Genomic DNA, 10,563 nt, shown 5'->3' on the forward strand with positions numbered 1-10,563 from the left:
ATGGCATGACTACGCCATAATTATAATCTACTTTAAGAACATGAGCTAATTGTGTCCTGTATCTTCAATACTGAAAAGACGGAAGTACAGAAATCCTCTCCTTCCGACTTGTATAAATATTACCAACTGACAATACTAATTGTCACCTTCAGTGGCGTAGACAGGTTCGTACACCTGGGGGATGACTGGGCTGCCAACGCTAGTGAGGGCGCGAAGCGCCCGAGCGAGGGAGGGAGTAGGGAGCTTTTGCAATTTTAAACTTGAAATCGTGCAATCTGATGCATACTTAATGAGGTAAAATAACACACAACACATACTCACACTCACACACATACACACGCACACATACTACGCTTTGAATGGACAGACATACATCGACAAGATCTACACACCGTGGCATACGAATACAGAATGGACTGACACATAGTATTACATATTGAACCACAATACGTATTTATATATCTCTGTGAATTTTGCTGTTACACCTCTTCAGAAAAAAACCCATTGTCAACTGTGTACACGCAGGTATAGTCTTTGTTGTCTTGATAGGGGTATGTGGTCATGAATGAAAACAGCCTCTGTGGCCATTTGTGAATAGAACACATAAACAACAAACAAATAACGATTAAACTTTGAACAATATGTCTGTTCATTATAAAGCATAATGAATACGTACATACTATGCTTTTTTTTACCTCAAAGAAACAGGCATAGTATCCATAGATGGATATTGGCTGGCGGCTCATTAACATACAGATACAAAAACATAAACAGTATCACTATGATCCATGGAGTAACAATACTGCTTTGTAAGTTTGTGAAGAAATCGGAACCATAACGGCATTGCATCGTTTCAAATTAGGGCAATTTACTTCTATTTGATCTCAGTCTTATAATAGTAATAATAATAATAATAATAATAATAATAATACAAAAAAAAATAATGCTAATACAAATAATAATGCTAATACTAATAGGTTCCTTTTATCTCGCATTTCAACATACTTTAAATGAATACAAAACAAAGTGCATCTTAAATAAAACAAAAATAAATAAATAGTTAACAATACAGAAAAGATGTAGCTGCTGCAAGCTGCAAACTAATGTATACCAGTCAGTCCTGATATCAGTATTAGTGTAACAATAGTCATATAGTGGGAGCATGAAGTTGAACAATTCATGATTATACATAATTATATATGTTTGTTTGAATAATACTTGTTATAAAGATAGTAGTATGGTACTCTCTGTCACGAATTTTATGTATACTGTTGTATCACATTCATTTTCTATTCTGTTTTAGAATTGGCTTCACCGTGTGAATGCGGCTAACAATAAACACAATTACAATAATGATGAGGATTATATTATCATCATCATAATTATTATTATTATTAATATTAATTGTTATCATTTTATTATTATTACTATTATTATTATCATTATGACTTATTAAGTAAGCAAATATCATTCCCAAAACCTGGGGGGATGATTGTACATGCCATCCCCCCACCTCACAAGGTGGGGGGGGGATGCATCCCCCTCATCCCCCCTGTGTCTACGCCCCTGGTCACCTTAACTGAATACAACGGTGGTAGAAGCAAAAACCAACAAACTTTGATATTACTTTATAGGCTATTTCACATCCTCAATTCAATTCAACTTAGTATTGACTTTACAATTTCTACAAAAATGCCAGTTGATTTAATAGATTATAATTATGTTAATTTAAAGGACTTCTGTGGTGTTATGAACTTTTTCAGCTTGTCTTTTGTTAGCATTCCGTTCTTCTCTTCGATTACAAGTCAAATTTAGAATCAGCTCAGAAGCACCATATCATCCTCATCTTGTTTGCCATATTTTCGAAAACTATTGCTGGTTTTCAAATACAGATTTCGCTGAAAATTATGAAACCGAACCTGACAGAAAATCTTAAATATTCACAAACATTGGACATGAAAGTTTTCATCATAAGACCTGATACACGTCCATACAATATACCAGCAAAATCATACTGAAAGGAACTCGGTGGTAAACAGAAACAAAATTACAAACAAAAAACAGGTTCTGTACATGTATGTGTACCATGATATCTGTTTGTCATGATGCACTATTTTACATTCGCGAACTACAATATGAATATGATAATCAAAGGTATCTGAAGTAACTATGAACATGAGCGTTAGTAGTAGACAACAATTGTTAATATCTTACGCCTAGGATGATGTTCTTGTCTCATCCATTTTATTCATTTATTTTTATTTATTATCTATCTGTTATCAGTTTCTTATTTTTATCATTATATTTGTTGTTATTATTATTATTATTATTGTCATTATTGTTATCATTTAGGAAAACATAGAGAAAACAAACTATAAAACCGGGAAGTTATCATTTCGCTTACAAATAGTCCTTCCATCTTTGAGAGAAATCGATAAAATTACTTCAAAGCCTCATAATTATGGAAGCATGAAGATGAAAAGGAAACGGTTAGTTTTATTTAAAATAAGACAGGGTGATGTAGCAAATTTATTATTTGAAACTGAAAGAGGAAAGTTATGTCAACAAGCCCAGGAAACAAAACAGAAAGCCTTTTTAAGGTCATTTCAGTGCGAGACATGTCAACGTTTATTTCTCTTCGACTCCATGTACATACATTTGAATACCATCATAAATGTATAGCATCTCTTTCTGACACCAACTCCCATCAATTCGCTGATTTTAAAATATGAAGTTCGCCTACCAGGAGACAGCGTTCGTTACTATCGCCATTGTAGCCATCATGTCTTTACAAGAGGGTAAGAATACTTATAAATATATCCATGTTCGTCGTAAAAACTCATCGTTTTTTTGTTCTGTTTAAAAAAAATTGTTATTGCTTAGTTAATGAATTTTTGTGTTCAAAATGGGAAAATCACTTCCGGTTTATCCTACCTTGGGGTGCTGTTAATTATATCTGCTGTTTCAACATTCCGCTGCGTCAGGTATTACCATACGAATGCTCGGAGGAAGCAGCTGTCTTATAATTTCGAAACTGTCACTATCATATCCAAATACAGTAACAAGTCAGCCAGAATGGCACCGGCTGGATGACGCAGTCTATCTAGTGGATAGCAGCAACCTAGTAAGGTACGATCAGGCGCAGACTCTCTGTCAAGGTTATGGAGCGAATCTAGCAAGGGTTGACTCAGACGAGATCGAGGTATACAAACGATTCAAATAATGGTCAGATGTTAATCACACTTACTTTCTTAGCTTGTAACGTGATATATATACAGCTTAAAGTTACGGCTAAGTTCTGTTTAAATGTGTTATCATTACAGATCCACCATTGCTCTCGAAGCGTTACTTTCTGACGTAGCAACACGTGAGGGTGATAATTATAGTAAAAAGAATGAATGCAAAATGAACGGTGCATTGATAATAATTGCTACTTCATGATACTGGCATGATACTGGCGCATGCTATAATATCTATTACACACGACGTTTGGCGCATTATGGATTGCGTCATTACCTACGCTAATAGAGCCTACGAAGGCAGTTAGTGTATGGGCGAGTAATATAATATATTCACGATTTACTTTCTGTTAACGTCACTCTCACAGCAATGACGCATCGTGTCTAAGGGGTAATATTCATTAGATAGGAAAATGTCCGATTAAAAAAAAAAAAAATGATTCTAAATAATTGCAAACTTAAAGCCCCGACTTGATAGAACTTTTTCGATCTCACCAGAGCGACATGTGGATGAGAAACAGTGGGGGGTCTGATCGTAAAACACGGGGTGAGCGTTTGGACACCGTCTTAATCAGCCATCCGCAAAAAAAACCTCACCCGGGTGGGTTACCATAACAACCGCACCTCCCCCATCGCGATCAGCTGGCGCGCGCTGTGAACATGTATACATTTTTTCACGGCGATGACGTCATTTAGCCGGGTAGAGTTCCGCGCGCGTCTTAATAGGCCGTTTGTCAGGATGTCGACCGGACGACGTCCGGACAACATCTCGATATCACCCCGGCCCGACTAGGGTGAGATTTAACTCGATGTCACCTCAATATTGTCTGGACGTTACCCCGATTGACGCGTCTTAATTGGAAGGGGGTAAACGTCATCCGGACAATGTCCGGACGACACCCCGACTTTATTTCCCAGTTAAGACGGGGTTTAAGTTGTGTACGATTCTTCATTCGAGCGATGCAACGTAATAGAGAGATGTAGAGAATGTTTCACTTTGATTGAATAGTTTCTAATCAATATCAGGTTACGCTCAGTCCATAGAACTTTTCTTTGTGATTCTTATTCCGGATAATTGGTTTTAGGAATGAGAAGTGAGTCGTATATTTAATATTTTTCAAAATCAATGCAGGTTTTCTTGACGACTTTCATCACTCCGGCCTTAGAAGATACGCGGTGCTTTTGGATTGGTTGCAATGACAGAGGGGTCGAAGGTCAATTCAGATGGATTGACGGCACACCAGTGATGTAAGCACTATAATCACGATATCAACAATAAAATAAGTGCATTTCTTTGATTAATCTCGTAGGACTTATTCATGTCGTTTGACAGTTATTAGTCATTTCAAGTTGGATCTCCATGCATAGCGATGAAGTTTGTCGAATTTATGAGTAATGCACGTTTCTATAATTATTTCTAATCCCAATTAAAATACAAGCAAACAAAAAACGTTTGAACGACGTTCTTAACACTTTCCAATGTCGTTAAAACGGTTATTATTGTATTGTTATTTTGTCCTGTAAACGATTTTTTAACCGGCATTACTTGAAAGATTGAATAGTCTACAATCCCATTAATAGTATATGTTCACCTTCATGCCTGGGTATTTTATTGTTATTTCAATTGTCATGCATTTTATTTTCCTTTGTTTTATATTAGATACGATGGTTGGGCGCCAAATGAACCAAACAATGCTTTTGGAGATCAAAATTGTGCTTGCCTCTGGTCGAGCACAAATAATGACAGACATGGACGTTGGGACGATGCCGTCTGTTCACTGGACAGATATTTGATTTGCCAGAAAGGAATTTGTGAGTGATATCACATTTATCAATATGCCTATGTGTTTTCACATGTCACTCTAGTCTTGCACACAAGGCAGCATTACTTTTATCTGACGTAGGACTGCGTCAACGAATGCATTTTATCATCTTATCATTTTATCATCTTATCATTTTTATCCGCGTTCTTCTATCTTTGTCATGTAAAGAACTGTCTTGTTTCGTTTTCATCTCTGTTGGCACCCCCCTTTCCCCTATTTTGTAGTTCCTTTTGTAGTTATGGACTTGTTAAAATAATTACTCATTATCCTTAAGTATCATTTGAGGTGTTCACACTTTTACAAGAACTGCTTTTTAGTGGACCCCTCTGTTTCCAATATGTATTTCTACATTTGTTTTTTAATGTTTATAATTGATTTATAATGTTTTGTTGGAAACATAAATAAATTGAAATTGAAATTGAAAAATTCACTGTGATAATGTTGCTAGATTTGGTATTTTATCGCGTTTCTACCACTCCCATTCTTTCTTGTATCTCATCCTACAGATCATTTCCATCTCACGACCCCTCGATCTAATCCCGGTTTCGCTAGTGTCTACTGCGCCGTCGACGTCGAAATCGAAGGAGAAACACTGTCTCCAGATGACGTCACGCTATCCATCGGTCAAAATCTTTCGTCATCGAGACTGATTTCCTTCTCATCGACGAGCCTTGATGGTGAATTCCGTAATAATAGTTTCCTCCTTTACAACGTGACCGAAGGTGACCAAATCTTCTGCTACGCTGTTGAACCGCCTGACCGAAATAGATCCTTTTCACTGGCTACTATTTCTGCGGTATTTGATTTTTACGGTAATATTTTGTTCAAACCAATTCTCATCATATTTAAACTGATTAGGTGATTTTGTATATCAAATGTAAGTAGTGAATAATAACATACACAATGTATATGCATGAACATTATCGGAAATACCTATTTAAATATGCAACGTATTTGGAGCCTTAATTCAATTCAAAATAGGCCCTAAGATTGAGATTTCAGATTGAGTTTTATTTTTACTTGTTTTATTTGTTGGTTTCTTTGCTGGTGTGTTTTTTCTCATAAAGTACTCTATACATAAAATCAGTTTTTAACTTGATAGCTATATAATTTTCAGCTTTACCAGAGCTGTCATCCGGCCCAACAGTCGGAGAGATCAGCTCGTCATCAGTCACTGTCTTCTGGAGCTCTTGGATACCCTTTCTGGACTCCGGCGACGGACCAGTTGTTGGTTACCTTATCTATCAGCAAACCATGGAAGAGGAATGGCTAGTGGCTGGTAGAATCGACTCGGGTGTGGGAGAGGACGATCTTCAACGAATAATGCAGTTTGTATTGACTGAATTGGAACCAAAAACAGAATACAATATCAGTGTGTCTGCCATCAGAGAAGGTCCCGGCGGAGAAGGACCAAGAAGTCCACTTGTGACTGTTACGACTCCTATCCTTGGTGAGTGGTGATAGGACTAATGCACTGTCGCTTATAAAGTTGGAATATTTTTGTTTTACCCCAATTTATGGAATTATTTTAAAATAATTTAAAAATAATAGATCTAGATAATAGTATACATTCTCAGATTTTATTGAATAATAATTTGACAATGTTTGTTTTGCGTGACTGCTAAAGCATGTGTATGCTACTATGCTTATCAACTAGGGAACCTACGCCCTTAAGTCATAAATGACAGTAATGAGGATTAATGTACGGAAGCCCATTAGTGCCACCATACGAAATAAAATTTAAGAGGAATTATCTGGCGGCCGCCACTTAATTATCTGGCGGCCGCCAACTTAATTATCTGGCGGCCGCCAGATAATTATGTATAATTCATGTAATTATGAGTAACATTATAATCAAAACATCTATAAACGCGCAAGCAAGCACTATAATTATAAGGGCTTTCAGATGCCTTGAATTATAGAGGTGCATCATGGAGAAAGAAAAAAATAGGCACTTATCAGAAGGGAAAAGGACATGTACATGTAAACAGTGGAGGCACAGTGTCCCCCCCCCCCCTACCAAGAATGCCGCTTCTGACTGTGGGCAAACGTGCGAAACTAACCCAGAAAATCTAGAAATAAACCACATTTCAATTTCATTTCGCGGGTCAACTGCCCCCCCCCCCCCCCATCAGTACGCCAGTGCTTCCAGTATCCTTCCATGAAAATATATAAATTCCTACCATTAAAAATTATCAGAAGGGAAAAGGCCCGCCCCCCCCCCCCCCCCCCCACTCAGAGGTCGGAATGACCGCATGCGTGTTGCCAAAATGTCCGGTAAAGGGGTAATTTATGTGCGACAAAGTCCGGCCCGAGAATTGTAAAAAAAAAAAGGGTGTATTTGACTTTTCACCCGGAGATTTCTTTAAAAAGGGGGTGTTTTTTCTTTTTTTTTTTCTCATCTCTTTGGACTCCTGAGAAATTATTCCGAATTTAGGGGGGTACATTGAGCATTTTCCTGATTAAGGGGGGGGGGGTCTCCAAGGCAGGAAAAGCCCGCGAAATGCCCACAGAAATATTGGCAGTCCTCAGATAGGGGTGCTTTCAAAAAGAGGGAACGAGCATATGCGTACCCTAAATAACATTGAGTGGGGGGCCGGGGAAAAAGGACATGTACAAAGGATAAGGGGGCACTTTAGGGGAACCTGAAAAAGTGGGGGCACAGTGTCCCCCCTCCCAACCAAGAATGCCGCCTCTAACTGTGGGCAAAAGTGCCCCACCCCCCCCCCCCCCCATCAGTACGCCAGTGCTTCCAGTATCCTACCATTATGCAGCTGTTATAGACCTCTAAATATCTGGCGGCCGCCACATAATTCTCTGGCGGCCGCCAGTTAATTAAGTGGCGGCCGCCAGATAATTCCTCTTAAATTTTATTTCGTATGGTGGCACTAATGGGCTTCCGTATTAATGCCCTACAAAAGGGCACTAATATTGCACATCGACACGGTTTTGATCCTGGGGCCTCACAGTTACGAGGCCATTGCTTTGTCACTGAACCATGACTTTACGCAGCGGGGGCTAGGTTAGGGGCAGTTTCCATCAATAAAATAAAACATAGAAAATGCAATAAATTTTCAATAATTTATTGCATGTTACCCCGGTCCCCAACATAAAAAAAAAAATCCTCTGGACGGCCATGCATTATGGCTCAAGGCATGGGCACGCAGAGGATTTGTTTATGTTGGGAACCGGGTTAAAATGCAATAAATTATATCAAGTGTTGCTAGGTAGGTCAATTCATAATGTTTGTCCAACCTGGCAACAACTAATGTATGCAGTTTGAATTCTGTCTATTGAAATACTATTATTCTTACCAGGTGAATGAAATAATTTGTATTGAGGCACTTCACAAAGACTTATGCATTACATTTGGTTACATTACGAAAATGGCCTATTGGTGACATACAGTCCTCAAGAGGGCGACATGCATTGATTAAAAATATATTCATTTCACCAGCTGGTTAATATAACACCGAAAAGTAACCGGCCAGGAAAATATAACAATTTGGATCCTCACAATTGATATCACGTGTCGAGCTCTGCACAAATCACATCTCGGTATCTGTCTAAGCTATCTAATATTAACATTTATAGCATTTTTTGTTGAAGCAATAGGTTTATTCTGCAACTAGCAATGGACTGATAAATGTTGGTGATTTACGCTTATCTATTCAATGTTGCAGAGTGTCAGCACCTGACGAATACTAATGCTGCTTCAGTGGTTTTAATCGTGACATTATTCTTGGGGAACATCATACTTGCTATTGCCATGGTGATTGTATGGTAAGATAACAAAACATTTTAATTTCTCGCACAAGTGCCCTTTTCGAAAAACGTTTGAAATGTAGAACGTGGATTTTCAATATTGAAATTGTTTTTTAATTCTCTAATTCCTAATTTTAACTAGTTTATACAACATAGCTGCCTGCAATTTATTCCTCTTGTACAGTCTGCATTGCAAAAACGCATTTCTAGGGTAATTGAGTAACAAAAATCATGTTAATCTCATCATGTTTATTTTAAACCTGAATATCTACATATATAATTATGAAGTAATATACCCTCAAAGACCTTGAAAGACAAATGTTCTTATACATGTATCTTTTAATAGTATTTGATTATTTGCCGACTAAAATGATAATGATGATGATGATGATGATGATGATGATGGGGAAGATGGAGATGATGGTGATAGGGAAGATGGAGATCATTATGGTGATGATGACGATTGTGATTATCCACTATTTCTGTCTGTCTTTTCTAAATCGACCACCAGCAAGCGAAAGCAAAAGAAGGAAGACCTGCCTCGTTTACATGCTGCCCCATTAGCAAGCGATCCACAGAGCCCTCATTACGAGCTGCCTCAACCGAGTGGAGTCAGGCAACATGCCTCCCAGGGATTCAGTGGATCGGGGATCAGCAATATCCAAGAAGGTGTTTACGCTGACATCGATGATCCAGAGAGAGTGGAATACGTCAATATTCCATCTGGAGTTCAAAAGTAATGACTTAGGACTGCGTCGATGACACGCGTTATATTTGACGCGCAGTGAAGTGACATCGTACAAGAAGCACATATAAAGTTGGTATCTCACTGGATCGCGACTTGTTGGAGACACACAATTTCGAGAAGAAGAAAAAAATCATCGAATAAGCGACAATTTTCACTTGGAATCACACTGAATTAGTACTTACGACACATCTGCGTATGTCGCATGAACTCCCGGCAACATTTAGGTCAAAAAATCGCATACCGTTCGCATACAGTCATGTCTTGATTTTTTTTGTTAACACAATTTAGTCGCGCTCAGAGGGGTTTACGCCTCTCTCGATCTTGAATTTGTCAGATTCTCATTTTCGAGAACGGTTCCAGACGGCTTCGAGACTCCCGTGACAACCCTGTGGCTACTTTGAGAGAAAATTTGTCGCACGATTTTATTTTTAAAGCCCCTGTAAAGTGTTGGGAGCCCCGAATTCGCCAAAAATGTGATGGCAAAATTTCACTTAAATTGTATCATGATGTGAAATAGGATGTCATTTAAAACACAATTCTGCAAAGACCCCCCCCCCCCCATCCAAAAAAAAAAGGGAAAATGTGTTCCCCAATAAAATATTGATCAAAGAAAACATAATTTTAGTTTTCTTTTGTCCGCAGAAAACCTAAATGTTGTATTCCTTCATCAATATTCGACTTAAAACACTTTTTTTTTAAATCCTCTTTCTCATTGTGATTCAATCTAAATATAATTTTACCATCAAATTGTTAGGAGTCCCAACACTTTAGAGGGGTTGTAACTTTTTAATGATAGTGTTTAAAAAAAAAAGTTAATTAAACTAGCTTGGTAAATAATTTTGTTGCTTTTTCCTTGAAAAGAGGCCGTTTTTTCAGCCTGTTCTGTTAGTTAAATATTATACCACTAAATCAATGAATACAAGAGTAAATTGTGTACATTGCCATCATCGTCATCATCACCATCGTCGTCGTCGTCGTCGTCACCACC

The sequence above is a fragment of the Strongylocentrotus purpuratus genome, unplaced genomic scaffold, assembly GCF_000002235.5.
Source record: "Strongylocentrotus purpuratus isolate Spur 01 unplaced genomic scaffold, Spur_5.0 spur5_contig_840, whole genome shotgun sequence".
Lineage (NCBI taxonomy): Eukaryota > Metazoa > Echinodermata > Echinoidea > Camarodonta > Strongylocentrotidae > Strongylocentrotus > Strongylocentrotus purpuratus.